Below are 20,501 nucleotides of genomic sequence, written 5' to 3'. Positions count from 1 at the left end.
AGCTCTCCGGGGCGGAGCCGCCCAGCCAGCGCCGGGGCTGTGTCGGGGCCGCGGAGGCTGCGGCAGCCGAGTGGCGGGGGTACTTAGCCTTCCAGCTCGGAGGTCGCCGGGGCGGGGAGGATGCCGCAACCCAAGCCGCCGAGCCCCGCCGCGGAGCTTCCTGGCCCCCGCCGCTGCGGAGGGGCGCAGAGCGTGGCGCGGGCCGGGCGGAGCTAGAGGCGGGCGTCTGCACCGCGTCGCGCCACCCGCAGTTCCCCGCCTCCGGCCGGGCCCGCGAGCCTGTCGCGGCGGATGCCCTGACCGCGGGCGCAGCTGCAGGGTTGGCAAGGTGCCGCGCTCGGGGAGAGGACTTAGGAGTCCTGGCGGCGCCCGAGTCCACCAGCTCCGGACGCCGGTCCCCGGGGGCGCGCGCCTCGGCGCTCCTCCCTCCCGCCCCTGCTCCTCCTAGCCGCACGAACCTCCCCCGACCCCTCCTTCCCCCACCCTAGAGGATGCGCTCCCCCGCGCCGAGCTGCAGAGGCCACCGCTCCCAGAAATGCGTGCGCCCGATCCCCTTCTCCCGGACCCGAGGAGTCGGCGCCCCCGCCCTGTAGGTAGGTGGGTGAGGCGGGGACCAGCCCTAGCCGCCGGCCGCAGCTGATGCTGGCGTTGGGGAGAGGCGGGCGGGGGGCCCCGGGGCCAGGACCCGCCAAACTTGCCTCCCGCCCAGGCTCGGGAGAGCGCTCGAAGGTGTGCTAATGGCGCTGGGCGCAGACCCGGTGAACCTGACAACCTCTCCTGGAGCTCGGAAGGCCGAGTGGTGGCGAAGGAGAGCTTGACCCTTTCCCCGCCCGCCCAGCTCTCTCCCGGCCCGGTGGGCTGCGTGCGGCGGGCGGGGGTGGGGAGGACGGGAGGGCTAGTGGCTTATTTGGGGGCCGGGGCGGGGCGGGGGGGAGGGAGGAGTACCGTTGGATTTTCAGCAGCTCAGGTAAAAATATGTCACCGTAATGTTTCGACTGAATGAGCAGATGCTTTCTTCCTGTTTTAGCTAAACGTGTAGCCACGCAAAGCGTTATTTTAGCAGCGCGTAGAAGTAGCCGGGGATTTTTGTTCATTTCGGAACCCGCTGTGTGCTGTATCCAGTTGGTGATCGCTCAGTCCCTTACAGGCAACGTTTGGTACCAGTTAGGGAAGGCCCTTCGAGAAGTTAAGATTTTTCCGGAGCTACGTGAGGCTGGGGTATTCTGGTGATGCCTACTCGGGAACCTCCTGCTTTCCGTAAAGGGATGTGTTTTTAGAGTGGCAAGTTGGATACAGGTGTCGGGAGTTGAGAATCTGCTGGAAGGATGCACCCAGGCGGCCAGCAGAGGCAGCCTTGGGCACAGCCTAGCGTCCAGCTAGGTGTTACGGTTCGTTTTTTTGAGAAACTGGTTTATGAATTCTTTCTTTTCCCCCAGGTGTGAAGTTCATACGTCAGGGCTTTGGCAAGATTATCTCTTCACGCGCTTTCTTTCTTTTTTTAAAAATTCTATTTTATATTAAGCAAGAAGATTAAGAGTTTTGGAAAGTAGATCGTTGTGAACTCCAATTTTATATTAATGTATTAAGGTTTAGAGCTTTGGAAAATGAGCTAATGTCATCTCCAGGAGGACAGAATCTTGTTCAGTTCTGTAATCCTCTGCGTCTGATGCATGCTGGGTGCTCATTAGTTATTTGTTGAATGAACTGTGTTCCAGGCTTCATCTAAAGACAGTTTAGGATTACACTGTATTTGTCCTGCGGCTCTTGAAGTTTAACTGGATTTTTAAAAATTGCCCGTTTTTGGAAAGGGTCAGATTGTCTTTACATTTAAATATGAATTTTGGCATTCTTAGAACCACATGCTTTTTAAAAAAAAAAATTGTGTTATTAAATGAAGTAATGCTCCTCACCCCCTAATAGAAGTGCATTTCATGTCTCAGCTTGCAGATTTTCTAGTCTGGTAATCAAACATATTTCTATTAAACTCTCAAACACAATTTCAAAAATACAATTCATGTTTACAAGAAAATTGTGTTATTCCAGAGGTAACAGTGTTTTGGTTACTAAGTGACATATTAATTCTGTTTAGACTTGAGTTGTAGATGATCTGTTTATAATGTATTTTATTACAGGTAAAAGTAAAAGTAAAGCATTAGGGGTGTCCGTGGTTCCTAAATGATTTAGAATGTATGGTATAGATACATATTTTCAACTCTGCAGGCGTTCTTTAGTGTATAAGCATATCAATTTCCAAATTTGACAGTTTGCATGCGTTGGTAGTATAGTGGTGAACATAGCTGCCTTCCACATTTCATAATTTGGAAATCAGGGTTTAGGAAGATTCAGTGTCTTTTTGCTTTTAAAGGATCACTGCATCATATTTCATTTGCTTTATTTTTGCACTGTGAGATTTCCTGTTTTGATTTTGTTTTTATTTCCCTGTTATGTAAGCTTTATGAATCAGTATTAACCTTTTTCCAGTAACTTTGTGTAACGCAATTATCTGGGAGTGGTCCAGTCTTTTTATTCTCTTCCCTTTTTTCTTTACTTTTTTGGTCATTTTATCATTACTGGTTTTTAAGAATTTATTTTTAAGTAATCTCTACACCCCACATGGGGCATGAATTCACACCCGCCAAGATCAAGTGTTGCATTCTCCATAGGCTGAGCCAGCCAGGTGTCCCTTTTTTGTCATTTTAATACCTTGCCACTATCCTCACTACATATTACCCCAAAGAATTATTTTCATAAAAGGACAGCAAGCCATAGTTTATTATTATTGTTTCTCCATCGTACTTAGGCCTTTCGTACATGGTGAGGAAATCACACTTTTATGTAAAAGGTGGTAAGATTGGGGGAACCAACAGTGGGAGGGAATATATGGAAAACATTACAGTTTATTAAAATGCAGCAAAAGTCCTCCCCCAAATAAAGAGAGTTACATTTTATACATCTTAAATTTGTGATCAAGAATATTGAGCAGTGGGCGCCTGGGTGGCTGAGTCGTTGGGCGTCTGCCTTTGGCTCAGGTCATGGTTTCAGGGTCCTGGGATCGAGGCCCACATTAAGCTTCCTGTTCAGCGGGAAGCCTGCTTCTCCCTCTCCCACTCCCTCTGCTTGTGTTCCCTCTCTGTGTCTTTCTGTGTCAAATAAATAAAATCTTAAAAAAAAAATATTGAGCAGTTAATTCACATTGTTTTACTTGTTCTTTAATATCTCAAAAGAGCCCTCCCCTGTGGTTACAGTAAACTCTTTCTACTTTGTTGCAGATAATAAACACTTATTTGTTCATTTGACAAATAGAAGTTGAGTACTTAGGCTGTGCTGACACTCTTGGCCTTGAAACTAGTCAAGTAAGAGCTAGTTTTTAATCTCAGAATGGGAGAGGAATTTTTCTGTGTGTGTCCTTCATCCAAATGCGCAATGCCTCTGTGATTGGATGACTCACTCTCAGGGCCCTGTTGGGTGAGCCCCCAACACCCTGTCTCCATATGTGCCACTGGAATGCAATTCTAAGACCAGGTATAGTCTCTCCTCTCTTTCTGTATCTTTCCTAAGGTTTGTTGCCAAAACCTCTATCCCTTCTTTGCTAAATGTTATTTACTGTCCTTTTTTTTTTTTTAAATACCAGTCCATAACTTTTGTTGTTGTTCTTTACATCTGGTGGGATCCACTCAGTTTACATATGTTGAAACCAGAATTGTTATAATTGCAGAGAAAGTATGGAAAGGAAAATATGTATGACCTCGAATTTCAAATATGGAGAGGTGGTGGTTGAAGAATAGTTGTTGTCTACTAATCTCTTCTGAACAGTGGCGTAGAATGCCTTTATTTCTGCACATGCCAGAGAATATCAGTTGTCAGCTCATAAATTTGATCTGAATCTTAATGGAGAGAAATGATGGTTCTAGAAGGTTGGCGGAATAAAGGCCATAAGCTCCACCCATTCCATTCCAGTTCTAGATGTTAGACTGGGAGTCTAGCGAAATTTTCAAATGAGTACATTGGTGACCTTGTTTTGCATCTTTTGTAACCCCACCCCACACCCAGTTTTGCCCATGTGGAGGGTTCTACTAATAGGCGTCACAAGGAACCTGCTGTTAGGTTACTTAAAAGATGTGGTTACCAAGATCATTGTTCCTTTTGCAGCTCTTGTGTGAAGACCCAGGCAAGTTCCGTTTAGCGATAGAAGACAAAGAAAAGCTTTACTTTCCCTGCACAAATGTGGTGTGCCTTTTTTTCACAGTGCAAATCTAGCATCAGCTAATTGATGATATTTCCCTTTCTGATTTGGCAACTAGCAAATGCAGAATCAAATTTGCAACTAGATTTTAATAACCCTATGAAAACCTATGACCTAATACTGATGTTCTAACTTACCTTTGATACTGAGCTTCTGTTCTACTTTGTTTTTCTTTATTCTGATTTTTATCTAATTTTATTTTTCCACTATATTGAATTTATTATTTAAAGCTGACTCATATCCTTTGTGAAACAAGGCAAAACATAATACATAAAACCAAATGAAAACATTTGCAGAATTGATCTCTAGACACATGTTTTTGATTAGCAAGTTTAATCAATTCCATTCAATGTGTTTTGAATAAATGTTGAAGTTTAGTATATTTGAGGTTATATATCCACATGGAAAACAGTGTTCTTTAGTTTCACAAAACTAAGTTCCACTCACGTGTGTTTGAACTTAGATAGCTGAATGGAAAACAATGTCCCATAGTTTTGCAAAATTAAATTCCATTTATTTTGTAATATTAAATTATATCCACTTACCACCAATTTAAAAATTGCTCAAATCATTAAGTTTAAGTCAGTTATTTCTGGAATCTATCTTATGTGGCTTGTTAGGCCGAACAGGAGATTCATTCCATATAACTTAATTAAAGTCATTTTTAGCCCCGGGCGTTAGCCTAAACTTGCTTAACACTCACCACACCAAACCTCAAATCTGACCTCTTTCGTATCAGTAATTTATTTGATTCATCTCTGTTTTAATGAATCAGATTAATAGATTCTTCTTTGTGTCTCATTTATTTACCATAAAATAGTTGTTAGTTAATTGTTAATAGTTTAGTTAATTGACTAAAATTTCTTCATTCTGGTATTTTGACAGCTACCTGTTAAGTTGGCTGAATGTAACCAGGTATTTACATTTATATGATGCCAAGTGCTGTTTGATAACAGAATCACCCAGATCAAAAGAGAGATTGGCGCTTCTTAAGGTTCACTCATGGGTGTGGTACAGGAGACTTTGGGGAAAAGTAATCTGAATTCAAAAGGGAATGTGAAACCTTAGCATCCTTCGAAGAGAGATGTGGGCAGATTTTTACACAGAAGCATTTCATTTCAATAACCTCTATGTCTTTTTCAAAATTTATTTTTGTGGCACTTAAGACCTTCACGTGATTCAGAAGGTGCAAATGGGTATATAATAAAAGGACTCTCTCGTCCTCTTGCCCCAGTTACGTGCTTCCACTATCCACTGGTGACCAGTGCTGTCTCTTAAGTGGGAATCCTCCGGTGACATTTGATGTATACACAAGCAAATAGGAATATTCGGCCGGTTTGTTACATCTCCCTACTATTTCTCGAAGTCCCTTCTCCCCATTCCCACTGCCCTTGTTTGGTTCCTCAGATGCTCTGGACTGTTGCCTGCATTTTACTTTCTGCCACATCTCAGCTCTCCACTTTGCAGCCAGCCTGCCTTCTCAGCTTTCCTCTGAGGACCATCCTACATGGGAAGGAGTCTGCTGGAGAGATCTCTTAGCGGTCTCTGGGGCTCTGAGGAATTCATCTGTTGCCCCCTGTACCTCCCTGTCATGCCCTTGACCCGCATTTTTCTTCACTGCCCCATTACCCCTGCCCCAAATTATGGACCCTTGATAAAAATCTGATAAAAGTTCACGGTCCCATCACATACCGCACACCATTTTGCCTGCACGTCCTTGTGTATCTCTGTGAATCTCTGCTGTCATACAAAACTGCTTGTCACTTCTGGAACATGCATAGCATACGATTTTCCTTCTCCATGCTGTTCCCTCTGCTTGGAACTCTTTGTGCTCCCGTTTTCCTTAGCGAGCCACACCCAGGTCTGGTGTCTTCTCTAGGGGCCATTTTTAGTTGAGACTCCATAAACTCACGGAGACTATCCCGTGTAATTTAGTGCCCCAAATCAGTTTCCAAACTGGGAATAGGCATTTCTCATAAACAACAAGATTGCTTTTCTAGTAGAAATTAGCTCTGATTTTGGATAACATGCTAAGATTGATTAAAAAAAAAAAAAAAACCAGAACACCCAGGTTGAAGCTTTTATTTGACCATTCATCCCTGTTCTACTCTTTCCCCCAGTCCCCCAGTTGAATACATGCCTGCATCATTTTCTCTAGCATCCTGCCTTCTCTAATTCTCTCTCAAATGTCGTGTTAACACTCATTCGAAATAACGTTCGTATTTATTATGGCCCTCATCTCGGAGAGTGTCTTTGATGCCTCTGCCCTCGGGTTTCCCTCTGCAGTTGGTACACAGAGTGGCAAAAACTTCCAAATAGGGTGCCATTAAACATTGACCCTGACAGATGACATGAACCATCTGGAGAGAATGGTCTATCCTAAGAAGTGACTCCTATACATGCGAATGAGGTATTTTTAATTCCAAGCCAAGTAATCAGGGTGTCCTGTATGCTCAGTTTTATTGCAGTGTGCCTGGCAGGAGGTTGTTTGCTGTTGACTGATTAACAGAGGATTTAGAGAGTAGGACTATAATAGTGTTTGTTCAGCACTGTTCATGTGGAATCTTGACTGGTGGATGATTCTGGTCATTAATCAGGTATGCCTTGTAGAGTAGGAAAAATGCACGAGATGACTTTGTAGGTATGAGATCCTTCAAGATCTTTCATTTTCCTGCTGAAATTTGACCTCACTAAGCGAACATCAGATTTACTGATTTGTTTCCTCAGGCATGTTGATCCTAGGGTTTCCTGAGGGGTAGTAAAGAGTATTCTAGCCGTTGGATAAGAACAGTCCTTGCTATATGATGATATTAAAGCAGTTTTGTGCCATTAGTATGTTGGGAGGGCCTGCTCAGTTGTGGGAGTTAAAACTGAGCCCTCCTGCCGAGGTCCTGGTGATTCCCTCAACATACTGCCTCTCTTTTGGGTCCCACTGAAACAGTTTGTGAGCAGCTCTCTGATATCTCAAATCGTAACACTTTGCAAAGTAGTTTCAATTTAAAACACCTTAACTCTTTAAAGAGTATTCTAGTAAGGAATTGTTTTAGTCCATTCAGGCTGCTGTAACAAAATACCATAGGCTGGAAGGCTTATACATGGCAACATTTATTGCTTACAGTTCTGGAGACTTGGACGTTGGAGATCAGGGTGTCAACATGGTCGAGCCACATGTGGCAAGACCTCTCTCTCCCAGCTTGTGGACTGCTGACATCTCCTCGTATTCTTACACGGTGGAGGGAGCTAGGGGTCTTTCCAGGACCTGTTTTATGAGGGCACTGATCCTGCTGATGAGGGGGCTGGTCTGACCCCATGACCTAATCATATCCCAAGGGCCCCACCTAATACTATTACCTGGGCATTAGGTTTCCAATGTATGAATTTGGGGGTGGGGGACATAGTCTATAGCAGGAAGAGCAAATTCAGAAAACAGTAACTGCAAGTAGCCAAGACAGGAAAACATATTCAACTTCATTGCCCCAAAGAAATGCAGGTTGAAATTAGATTTTAAAAGTCCATAACGGTGCTGGCAAAGTTGAGGTTGGGTCATAGTCCTTTCTCATGAATGGTGAGAGGGTCTGTTGGTATACTTTAGATTGAGAACAGTTCAGCTAGTTAAATTTTTTGGCACTAGTGGTTCTAAGAGTACATCCTAAGTGAATCAGGAATGAGGCTCAATTTCAGCAGACACCAATTTCAGCAATCAGCATAGTGTCTGGGGGGTTGCGGGGAGGGGGCATGTGGAATGGTCAGGGGTTATGAGGAGGGATACAGGAGCGAGTTGTCTGGCTTGGAACCCTCTCCCACCATTTACCAGCTATGTGAACTTAGGCAAGTTAATTTTTCCTTGATTTTCTCATCTATAAAATGAAGAGAATATCATGTACCTCCCACATGGTATTGAGAATTAGATGGATTAATATATGTAAAGTCTTGTCACAGAGTAAGCAACTGCAGTAATTATAATCAAGGGTGATAGTTGGAGAATTTGAGACAGATCAAACAGTGGAGTCATTTTTTAAGTGATAGTATATAGTTTACCAAAACGTGTGCACAAAAGGATCCTAATTTGATTTTAAAATGCACCTGCGTGGAAGAAAAGACAGGAAAGTGACAAAATAGTAGAGCTTTTTCCCCACTGATGGGATCATAGGCAATTTCTATTTTTCACATTTATATTATCCATATATATTATAATGATACTTGTTAGAAACTACTAAAATTAAGGTGTCCTAGGATTCTTATATTCTCAACTTTTCTTTACCAAATGCATATTCATTTTGACATATTTTACTTTCTCTTCCTCCTTTCAAAGCTACTAATATTTCACTTCCCCAACATTTTCACCCACGTGCCATCTGCTTCATATTTTCTTGCATGTCGCTTGCTTGTTTTGGGTATAGATTAGCCCCAAGGCTAGTTCTTCAAGAATAAGTAGACCAAATAAAATGATTGATGACATTCTGGTGGTGGTGGCTTTCTCAGGAAGCTTAAGCAAGAAAATGCAGCTAAGGTTGTGTATCGTCTCCACATTGCAGGCACTCCTCCCTATCTCCCACTGCCCACCTGAATGGACTTGGTGCCCCAGTACCCCTTTCACACACTTGCTTTTTGACTGCCCCCTTTATCTGACATTTCCTTGCTCATTTCTTCCTTTAAACCCAACATTCTGCATAATGTTGATGCTTAATTCCATGAACACTTCCCAGGACATCTATTCTACTCCTAATTTTAGTTATTTTGTCACTTAACTCTTTGTACCACAAATTAAACATTTGCTGCTTTATGGCTTAGTTCTTAAAGTAAGCTGATAGGACTGTGTTTTATATTAATTACTCTGTGGCTTTCAGTTTTCTAGCAGTGTTAGTCACATATATGCACATGGGACACAGGAAGATTGGGTGCTGTTGGGTTGACAGTGTTCTTAAGACATGATTTATGAGTTTTCTGTTCCATCTTTCCTTTGTCCAAGCTTCTCCTTACTTTCTTTTCAAAATCAGAATGTTACCTCATTTGGTCCTCTGAGTCTTATAAATATTTACCTGAAGTTTTGATAATAGATTTTCATCCTTTTTTTTTTTTTAAAGATTTTTTACTTATTTATTTGTCAGAGAGAGAGCGAGTGAGAGCGAGCACAGGCAGACAGAGTGGAAGGCAGAGTCAGAGGGAGAAGCAGGCTCCCTGCGGAGCAAGGAGCCCGATGCGGGACTCGATCCCAGGACGCTGGGATCATGACCTGAGCCGAAGGCAGCTGCTTAACCAACTGAGCCACCCAGGCGTCCCAATAGATTTTCATTCTTAAAGCCTAAAAACTAAAGAGCTCAATTGCAGAGAACACCATGATTAGCATGGGGCATCATGAGCAATCAGTTAGAAAACCTTACAAGATGGGGACCTGGGTGGCTCAGTTGGTTAGGCATCTGCCTTCGGCTCTGGTCCTGATCCCCCTCTTCCCTGCTCTGCAGGGAGTCTGCTTCTCCCTTTCCCTGCCCCCTATCCCTCATGAATAAATAAGTAAATAAAATCTTTAACAACAACAAAACCAAAATTGTATAAGATATGTTAGCTATAATATTACAAGCTCTAACTAAGATATGCCTAAGTAAGCACAGGAAACCTGGCAGCATGAGGTGGTTATACTGAAATCGCCCAAGAATGATAAAAGCAGCATAAAACGTGGGGATGCAGCATTCTCAGGATATTTCAAAACCCTTTTTATGTTAAGTGTTTTCCTTGATAATCAGGTCAGTTCTTTGTCCCCCTATTCAAATAAGCTGTGCTTAAGTTATCTCCTAGGTACAAATGTTAATTAACTGGGGGGGCCTTTAGTCTAATACTCAAAAAATTTTACCAGTGTTCTCAATTACTTGCTCACATTTCTTTAAGTTACAAGAGGAAGTGGCAGAATAGCTCTGGTGGGAAAGTAGCATTTTTCATGCAGTATTCTTTTGGAACAGGGCTAGTGTATACAATTTAAAATAAGTGAGTTTGTTTCTTAGGGCTGCCCTGACAATGCAGCCCAAACTGGGTAGCTGAAAACAAGAGAGATTCATTGTGTTGTGATTCTGGAGACAGTCTAAAATCCAGGTGTTGGTGGAGACATGACCTCAGTGAAACTTCAGAGAAATCCTCCCTTGCCTCTTCTGGCTTCTGGAGATTTGCTGGCTGTCCTTGACATCCTTGGCTTGCAACTGCATCACCCTAATCTCTGGTTCTTTTGTCCCCTGGTGTTCTCCCTGTGTATCTCTGGCTTCATATGGCCATCTTTTTTTTTTTTTTTTTTTTAAAGATTTTATTTATTTATTTGACAGAGATCACAAGTAGGCAGAGAAGCAGGCAGAGAGAGAGAGGAGGAAGCAAGCTCCCTGCTGAGCAGAGAGCCCGATGCGGGGCTCGATCCCAGGACCCTGGGATCATGACCTGAGCCGAAGGCAGAGGCTTTAACCCACTGAGCCACCCAGGTGCCACTTTATGGCCGTCTTCTTAACAAGGACACCAGTCTTACTGGATTAGAGGCCCACCATACTCCAGTATGACTTCATCTTAACTAATTTTATCTGCAGGTACCCCTTTTCCAAATAAGGTCATGTTATGTGGTACTGTGGCTACAACTTAAACGTTTTGGGGGGCAGGGTAACACAGTTCACCTCATAACAAAAAGTAATATCAAAGTCTATAGGTGTATATACCAAGATGTGCAGAAGTTACCCTTGGTGTCAGATGATGTCTTCTTACAGCTTGACTTCAATAGCCACACTCATTGGTGAATGACAACTGCAAGGAGGGGAAGCTTTCCTGGCTCTTTGTGTTAATTGGCTGCTTCTGTCTCTGGGCTTTGGTATTCCAAGCCTTGGTAGAGTTCTTCTTCTAGACAGTAGTATGTACTAACTATGTGGCTTTGGTCTTCCTGGTAAAAATCCACAAAGTAATTTGCGGATCATGATATTTCTAAGGATGTTTTGGGTTTTTTGTTGTGATAACGCTGCATAACAGCTTCCAAATCTTAGTGGCTTAGAACCACAATTAATTATTTCACGTTCATAAATCGGCAGACTGACTGTGGCTTGGCTGCTCTCGGTTGGGTTTGGCAGGGGTGAGCTGGCCTCCAAAGTAAGGTAGGAGTGCAGCTCTGTTCCACACATCTTGAAGGGGCTGAAGAAGGGAAAATTGGTACCTGGAGCATTTCCTTCAGAAGGAGAGCAGACCTTTGCCAAGCCTGTTAGAGCCTCAAGTTGAATTAGGTACACTAATTAGGTACACTGTTAGCTCTCAGTCTGTTGGTCAAAACAAGCCACATGGCCAGGTGGGTGGAGATGCACCGTGTGCATAGTCGTGCAGAGCACCACAAGGTGGCATAGCGGAGAGTGTGGATGTATATTTTTCTCCCAGGGAGCAGGTGGATCATTGAGAACAACAGTCCAGTCTGCTAGAGGGCAGTTTTCCTTGTGAATTCTACAAGAACTTTTATGTGAAGCAACTTAATAAACCTTCAGAAGAAAATGTATTAAGCCACAGACTTGGTTTCTTAACCCAGTCTCTTGGAAAATTATAGTTGAAGCCACATACATTTTTTTTTTTCTTCCAAGTAGAGGTCATGGTACTTCACAAAACTGATTTAATTTCATGTTGGGGAGATTTCCTGCCCCTTAGACACTTTTCATTATGCCTTCTTCCTGAAACCATACTTGTGTATTCAGCGTATTTTCGATTGTACTGACCAAAGCACTACGTGACCCTCTCCGTCGTCTTTGAGACGTCAGCGGCGGAAGCCGGTAGACTCACCGTCCTCTTGAGCATGCTCTGATGGGGAACATTTTCATTAAGGGTAAAACTGTTTCTGGTTTACAGATATGATTGTTATTCTTGTAACACCGTTGAAATAGAACCATGAATGGTGGTTTTCAATGTGGTCCTACTTCAGGCACCTTTCCTAAGAACACTGGTGCATGTGACCTGGCCCTTTTCTTTCCACTAATGCTTCTCTGTGCGTAAACACAGTTTACTAGTCATTAATTTTTATCATACTTATTTTTGTCTGATTGTTTTATTTATGTTAATTTTGTCTCATCAAAAAAATCAAAGTTTTGGGCGCCTGGGTGGCTCAGTGGATTAGGTCTCTGCCTTCGGCTCGGGTCATGATCTCAGGATCCTGGGATCGAGCGCATCAGGCTCTCTGCTCAGCCTCTCTCTCTGCCTGGTCTCTGCCTACTTGTGATCTCTTTGTCAAGTGAATAGATAAAATCTTAAAAAAAAAAATCAAAGTTCTTAGTGTCTGTTGAGTCCTTTTTTGTATTCATAAGTTTTAGATAAATGGTACAGCCGTACAGGAATAAAAGAAGTTTTTGGTAAATGCTTACTGAATTGAAGAGATTGCATATATATATGTGACAAAGCACTGTTTTGAAGTAAATATAAATTATTTATTGCCTCCTTAATCTCCAAGGAAATAAATATACTGAAAGTACATTAAGAAGAGTAATAATTCAATTGTTTTTTAGTTTGCATTTTTACAAGTATGTGCATATGCTGGTGTATTTTGAAAATGCATTCAACTGCAGATACTATCCGTAAGAGAATGAAGAAGTGTGTCACCCTTTCTGTAGTGAAATAGTTTACCTGGTAGAGTGAACTTGTATGTCTCTTGATAGTTCAAAAGATGCTCAAATCGAATTGTCAAAAACTAGTGTTTGAAGCCCATAAACTGTATGTTCTTTGTAAAGGCATTCCACTTATGACATCTTTTATCTATTAAATTTTACTGGTTTTGTTTGCATCAGTTCCCTCTACTTCAGATCTAGCAAATAGGCACCTTCCACGTAATTGCTAATAATAACAGCAATAAATGAGTAGTAGTAACCACAGCTCACAGTGATTTCTGTCCTAAAATCAAAGGAGCTGGGGCATGGAAGACCACAGCCCCTACAGTAGTGACAGCATTTGCCATGAACCCCGGGAGCTGGCACAGTGATTCAAATTGGCAACTATTCTCTGCAAGGCCTTGGGGAACGAACTTTGGTTCTGTACCAGTAGATAGACACCACAAGAGTGTGGAGCTTATTCCTTTGGGGCCAAGTCCAGAAGAGGTCTGGAAAAAAACAAAAAACAAAACCAAAAACCCCCCGAAAGGCCCAAGTTCCAAGGATTTTAGCAATGGGTCTGATAATATTGAAAGGAAGTCCAAGAGTAATTAAGGATGAACTTTTGTTCCCATGTCACCTGTTCCTTTCTTGATGCTCTGTGGTGTCTACCACATTTAGATTCGTCTTTGAGATCATCTGGGGGATCTGGCAGTGCTAGAGCAGTAGGGATGTCCCCAGAAACCACTTCTGTGGATGATGCAGGCAGCAGATTTTCCCCCACTCTTGAGAAAGACAATCAAATGCATGTAGCAGATGCCCAATAAATAGTGATTGATGGTGAGAAAGAGGAAGTTTTCTCTGTGTGTAAGAAATGGGTTTGGCAGAGTAGACTCTGTTCTGTTTTCATTGCCTCTAGTAACTTTCTATATGACTTTCTGCATATTTTTCTCTAATCTGTCTTCATGCACTGGTAGAAACTGTGCAAAATGGAACTCCTATGAATATTGATGAGAGAATGCATGAAGTACATTAAAAGCCTCTCATAGAATTTTTATAGAATCATGGTTTTTAGTTTTAGAAAGGACGATGATTTCAGTCCCTAGGAAAAAAGGACTCTTGTAACTTAAATAAAGAGGGGCGTTTGGGTGGTTCTGTTAAGCATCTACTTTCAACTTACGTCATGATAACCAGGGTCCTGGGATCAAGCCCTGCATTGGGCTTACTGCTGGGGTGGGGTGGAGGAGCCTGCTTCTCCCTCTCCCCCTTCCCGTGCTTGTGTTCCTGTTCTCACTCTCTGTCAAATTAATAAATAAAATCTTTTAAAAAATCAGTAAAGAAATGTTGTTATATGAGACTGACGTGCTACCTGCTGTGCTAAGGAGGCACCTAGAAATGTTATTTTAAAAAAGAATAACTTCTACTTTCTGATTCTCTGTCTTTACTAAATTCCACTTTCTGATTCTCCGTCTTTACTAACTTTCAGTGGAAAAATAATCGGATCGGCAGAAGATTACATTTCATAACAGAACCAAATGAAAGATCAACTGCTAAGAAATATTTCCTATTCAAAGTTATGTCATTACTTCTGTCCTTAAGACTTAAGAGGTAATCCATTTAGTTTAGTGAATTAAGGGAGTGTGCTTTCCAGTTAGCTCTTTAAGTCTAATTCGGTGTAGTAAATATTTATTGAACGCATAGACATGTTCACTGCAGTGCTTTTATTAACGAATAGTAGTGACTAGCGTGAACACAGCTCAGGATTTACATCCTAAAAGACAACTGGCCAGAAAGCTGGGTGTTCACACTCTTGTTCTTTTTACTGGTGGGTAAGTGCAGGAAGAACCAGGCAGCTAAAGCAAAAAGTCTGTGTAGAGATCTAGCCTAGCATTAGAGGCTATTACTGGTGGGTTTGCCTTTGGAATCAGGTAAACCTCATTATTCTGGCTCTCACTCTGTGGCTGTTTGACCTTGATTAAGTTCTTTAACCTTTCTGAACTTCAGATTCTTTATCTGGAAAGGATTAAGAACATTAACTCTCATATACTCCTAAAGATTAAACAGTGTAACTGCATTGAACAAAAAACCTTGCTGCCTGTGGTTAATGTTCAGTAAATGTTTAACTTTTGCAGTTGGTGTCATCTTTATAGTGGCTGGAACTGCCTAGCTTCAGTTAGTTTCCTATACGATTGTTCTGTTTGGGACAAATTTGAATCTAGCTCTTCTGGTGGTGTTTGTGAATATTTGAACATTTGGGCTCGCTGGATAGACTTTTCTGTTCCATGGAGCACTAGACTCTAATAGACACCTTTGGGACACATTTAGTCTCTTGTAATAGACCTTTGCAGATAAGGACGTCGAGGACCAGAAAAACTGAGTAAATTGTCCAAAGTTACGTACTTCAGAGACTCCGGAGTCTGGATGTTAACCAGACCCGTCCTGTTCAGTGGTGCTGCAGTGCCCTGATAGAGTGGGTCAGAGAGGTCAGATGAAGCACGAGCATCGTGGAAACAGAGAACTTCTCGTGCGGAGTTTCTAAAATCTCAGCTAGGAAGTAATTTTTGAAATTAAACATTTTTAATTTAAAAATTTAAGTATTCGTTTCCCTACAGACCTTCACTTTCCTCTGTAATAGTAGCTCTCCATGAGTTTAGTATCCACCCCACCCCACCCCCCCACCCCCCCGCCCCGCAGCACCCCTTCTTCCCCTGACCGGGATGCAGTTTGTTTCCCACGGTTATTGGAGGGGGCGGGGCACTACTGGCATTTAGTTGAGGGGGAGGCAGAAGTGTCGTGTCAAATGCTCTGTAATGAGCAGGGCAGTTCTAGGCAACAGGGAATTTGTCCCTTACACTCAGGTGTTTTATATCTTCTGTAGGACCCATGTGACTGTTTATTGGGACATTCTCAAGAAAAGAGAATAGCTTTAAGTTACCATGTTTAGAAATACCCAGTTCTTCTTCATAGCACTAGTTCTTATTCTAATGTTCTCTGTACCCCAACCCCCCCATTACCCACTTTCCCTATTCCCCCTCATCTCGGGTTTTTGGTTTTTAAGAATTTATTTATTTATTTAACAGAGAGATACACATCGTGAGAAGGAACACAAGCAGGGGGAGTGGGAGAGGGAGAAGCAGGTTTCCCACTGAGCAACGAGCCCAATGCAGGGCTTGATCCCAGAACCCAGGGATTGTGACCCAAGTTGAAGGCAGACACTTAATGACTGAGCCACCCAGGCACCCCTCACCTCAGCTTTTTCGCTCGCTTATACTTCTCATTTGTAATGAAATCGTTTCTGATTCCACCTCTCCTATAGCTAAACTTGCCCTATAGAAACAGGTGTAAGCGTCTGAGTATTTCATTATGTCTTTCAGTGATCGAGTGCCCAAGAATTTGCTTATTGAAATAGCTGTTATAAATGACTTTCCTTTGGGGCATTGTATTGCTTTCGTAAAATTTGGTGTATAAGTAGGTTGTATTAGCTATGAACTTCATTTCAATATCATAATGGGCATATTGTGAAATACCTATTTATTTAGAGGAGGGGTGTTGATTTTGATAAGGTTGAGAACTGTGGATCTATAGCTCAGTCACTTTTGGAGATCAAGAAGCCGCCCTATCCTGAGGTGGCTGTTTGCGTCTGTCTGTAAACCAGTTCTTCCTTATGTTGAACCAAAACCCCCTCTCCCTACAATCTAATGCCTGGTCCCAGGTATTCCCCCTCAGAGGTGTACTGGTACAAGCCTAAATCCATGACCAGGTAGGATCTTTCAGACATTTGAATATAGATGTCAATTCACTCCAACTCTTTGTAGGCGAACCCTGACCAGCTCCTTTGACTCTTAGTCTTACAGCTTAGTTTCATGTCACTTAACCACCCTGGTTGCTCCACTTGCCTTCTAGTTCTCCTATAGTGGAAGAGTAGAGTGAAATGCAGTCATCGTGATATATTCTAATCCTCAAGAAGAGTGGCACACACATATTCTTCTTTATTCTGGGTTGATTAAGAGGGTTTTTTTGTGTTTTTGTTTGCCTCCGTTTTTGGAAGGCAGGTCGGTGGAATGTCACTACTGGGTACATGGAGTTTACCGTCACGTAAGAGGGCAGGTCATACTCGCTGTGCTACTGCTGAGCCGGCTCTCTCATTCCTTAGCTCCTCACCCAGATGTACAACCTCAGGTTCATATGGGGTGAATTCCACCTTCCTACAGACAGCTGACATCTGTCTGAATCCAAATGCTGTTATCCGGGATGTTACTGATCCCTCTTCCAGAAGTCTAGTAAGGAGGTCCCTGTTGCCATTCAAGTTGGTGGTAAATTTACTGATGAACAAATACTGCATTAAGCTATTATCGTCCTCCCTCCAGGCTGAAGATGGAGGTCAGCTCCGGGCGCTGGGTTAGGTCAGTCAGTTGATCAGCTCAAACCTCTTGGTACAGGGGTTCAGTGCTTTTCTTTATCCACGTAATCATCGAAGCATCCACCCATGGCCAGCCCACATTTCTCCATCTTATCCACAAGCAGATCAAGAGAAACTTACCAAATGCCTTTAAGTACAGTTACATTGTATTTTACTTCCATTTCCTTAATGTATGAGAATAATAGCTATGTCCAAGAGGGAAATTAGGTCAATGTAATTTAGTAAGCCACCATTCCCTGAACTTCCTCCCCTCCACCAGCCCTGCACTCCAGCCACCCCAGACCACTCAGGATTCTCTGGGACCGCACAGTCCCCGACCTGGCTTACCCTGCCTCCGTCTGCCTAGTGAGCCCAGGCTCACTAGGGCTTCCTTGCTCCTCCTTCATAGCCCAGCTCTGCTCCTTCATAGCCCAGCCCTGGCTTCGTCTGCGGAGGTTCCTTGACTCTCCTTCCCTTCTTAGCAGTTAGTTGCTTTCCTCTGTGCTCTGCAGTGTCCGGGTACTTGCCACCTGCTGTACCAGCTGATGGGTTTAACTTGCCTGTTCCACCTGAGTTTCTTGCCCTGTGAATGCTGGTGTTCATCTTTTATCTCCAGCAGAGTACTTGGTCCAAGATAAGATAAGACCCCTTTAAGAAGGGGTCTGCCTGTTTGTTATTGTTCCACTGAATGGTTACTTTTCTGTAAACAATCTCCACCCCAGGTTTCACTGCATCTTCTTCAAGTCCTGGCCAACCTGCCTGTTGTGATCATTTCTAAAGTTTTGCTGGGAATCTGTGTGATCTGCAGTGTGTGACTTACACAATCTCTTTCTAACTTTTGAAAATTAAAATGTATTTGTCCATTGTCATGCTGCTGGCACTTTCCACATCTTCGATAATTCCTGACCCTACTAATGACTTTTTAGAAATCTCATTTGCACATTCTCTTCTTAGATGAAACATATAAAATGATCTGTCTAGCCTAGAGATGGGTCTTAATTTAAAGTATCTAGGAGCTTTGGGTATCTGGATGCTAAGTCAGTTAGGCATCTGCCTTTGGCTCAGGTCATGATCCAGGGTCCTAGAATCAAGTCCTGCATCAGGCTCCCTGCTCTGGAAGTCCACTTCTCCCTTTACCTCTCCCTACTGCTTGTGTGCTCTCTCTTTCTCATCCTCTCTCCCATGCTCTCTCTATCTCTCTCAAATAAATAAAATCTTAAAATACCTAGGAGCTTTGATGAAATCTCTCTTCTTTTTTTCTTTTTAAGTGAACTCTGTGCCCAATGTGGGGCTTGAGCTTGGACCCCAAGATTGAGAGTTGCATGCTCTACGGACAGCCAGCCAAGCGCCCCTCTTTATACTTGTCTTAAATCAATCTCACTTTGGTTTAACTGTTTTCAGCTAATTCCAGTTCCTTAAGTGAAGAAGAGTGCCACAAGAGCTGATGAGTTCTCCGTTCATGTTGCTATCCACTGGCTTTGCCCCATTTTCCCAAGTAGCCGAGACCATTGGCCTGTCCTTGATCATCACCTTGATTCAGACGTAACTTTTTAGCTCTTGGTTCTGTTCTACCTTCTGTTTTCTGTTGTTTTGGTTTTGTGACACACATTTGTCTACTTGGGGGCATTATCCCCTGGTTGCTCCGCTTACATGTTTGTGGCAGTCTTTCCTATCTGTTGCTATGTCTGTCTTCCCAGATTTCTTGTTAAAGAAAGTATTCAAATTCAGACCTTGGTTAATGATGAAATTTAAATATCCTTCCTTTGTTTAGACGACTGGGGCTTTGAGAAACACTGAACATCTCTTCTATTTCTGTAGAAGTAGAAGTATTCTTTTCTTTTCCTCCTCTGTCTTTTACTGATGAAATTATAAAAGCCACACAGTCTTTGTTTCCTGAGTCGAAAACTTCTACCAATGACACAAATCACTTGTTCTTGCGAAAACAGGCTAGGCATAGAAAGGTACAGTTTGGTCTGTCCCCTGAGGGGCCAAACATAGTGTGACCAAGCCTCAAAGCATGTTTTCGTCATTATTTCATGTGTATAATAGGAAACATGTTGTGGGGAAAACAGCTGATGGACATCATAGGTACACTGGTGTTTTTCTAGTTCAGACTGGTTGTACCTGAACATGCAAGGAACGACAGGGTGTTAGATTCGGAGCCAGAAAGCCACCCTGGGCTACACGGGTCCACGCTGGTTTGATGTACTCCAGGAGTCTCCTGTCGCTCAGTGCTTAAATTCTTTTTGAGTGGCGCCATGGTCTCAAACAGGGAATACTTTGCAGGTAATAACAGCAAATATTTTGTCTTCAACACAGCGCTTACAAGGTAAGGATTTTGTAGGTGCCCTTTTTATTTGCATAATGAAAGGATTTGGGGTTGAAATTGACCATCCTGATTTCAGATCACAAAAAGAACTATTTAGATAGAAGATTCATCTTGTGCTTACCTCACGAAATTCTTTTTGGTCTGTTATGTGCCATAAATGCAGGAGACTTGTCATTCAGTGTTTGGATGAGCCTAGAGTTTATTGATGTGAAGAAAAGTCAACATTAAATGAAAGAAGGGCTTTTAAGAAGCCCATTATGGCCACTTATAATGGAAAATGTAGTTCCCATTAGAGATTGATTTAAGGAGCTCTGGTTTTTCAGTGAAGCATGAAGGCTTCTCTACGGTGCTCCGTGCAAATCATTTTTATAGCATCCTTTGCTGCTCTCTTCCCCGTTAATCTGTTGGTGCGTCTGGACCTGAAAGGGCTGCATATGTCTTGTTTAAGGAATACAAAAATCCCCAGACATTTAAAAGAAATCAAAGATAAGTATATTTTTTGTTTATCAAAGAGAATACTTAAAAAAAAAAAAAGTATCCAAATTCTAAACAGACGCAGCGGCACCAGATGTCCATTCTTGGATCATTTAATCTTTCTCTCTTGTGCTGCTTCTTGTCAATATTTTTCCACTAGAACCAAATATTAGTTTCTGGCTCAGCTTGCAATTTAAAAATTTTCCAATTAGATTGTTATGACTTATTTTTATTCATGAGGAGAAATCTAATAAACAGGGAACATCACATATGGTGGCATGCAGGAGAGGAACTTTAAAATAAGCCACCTGGCCCAGAGCAGGGATTCTCCTCTTTTCTGGAGTTGGAGAGAGACCCGTTTGCATCTATATCCCTTGCCCCCATGTTATTTATTTATTTATTTATTTGCCTCCAAGTAATTCTTAATTGTTGGTGGGGGGGGCGGGTTTCTTGGATTTATATCAGTCTGCCTTATAATTGACC

The 20,501-nt window shown here is 42.6% G+C and overlaps 1 protein-coding gene across 7 annotated transcripts in view; it reads left to right on the top strand.

Moving 5' to 3' along the window:
* The window catches only part of NCOA7 (nuclear receptor coactivator 7), a 159,304-nt gene that overhangs the window by 8,646 nt on the left and 130,157 nt on the right, over positions 1-20,501 (top strand). For 3 of the 7 annotated variants that reach the window (XM_032339627.1, XM_032339622.1, XM_032339626.1), the window contains exon 1: positions 42-593. The exons of 2 other annotated variants lie outside the window; for them this stretch is intronic. The gene's annotated coding sequence lies outside the window, so the exon portion shown is untranslated. Of the gene's footprint in view, positions 1-40; positions 594-20,501 lie in introns of those variants that run through there. 2 more of the 7 variants (XR_004284970.1, XM_032339623.1) reach the window with 2 other exon arrangements.

The sequence above is a fragment of the Mustela erminea genome, chromosome 4 (assembly GCF_009829155.1).
Source record: "Mustela erminea isolate mMusErm1 chromosome 4, mMusErm1.Pri, whole genome shotgun sequence".
NCBI classification, from domain to species: Eukaryota; Metazoa; Chordata; class Mammalia; order Carnivora; family Mustelidae; genus Mustela; species Mustela erminea.
Note: the sequence above shows the minus strand (reverse complement) of the source record. Positions and strands in the feature narration are given on the sequence as shown.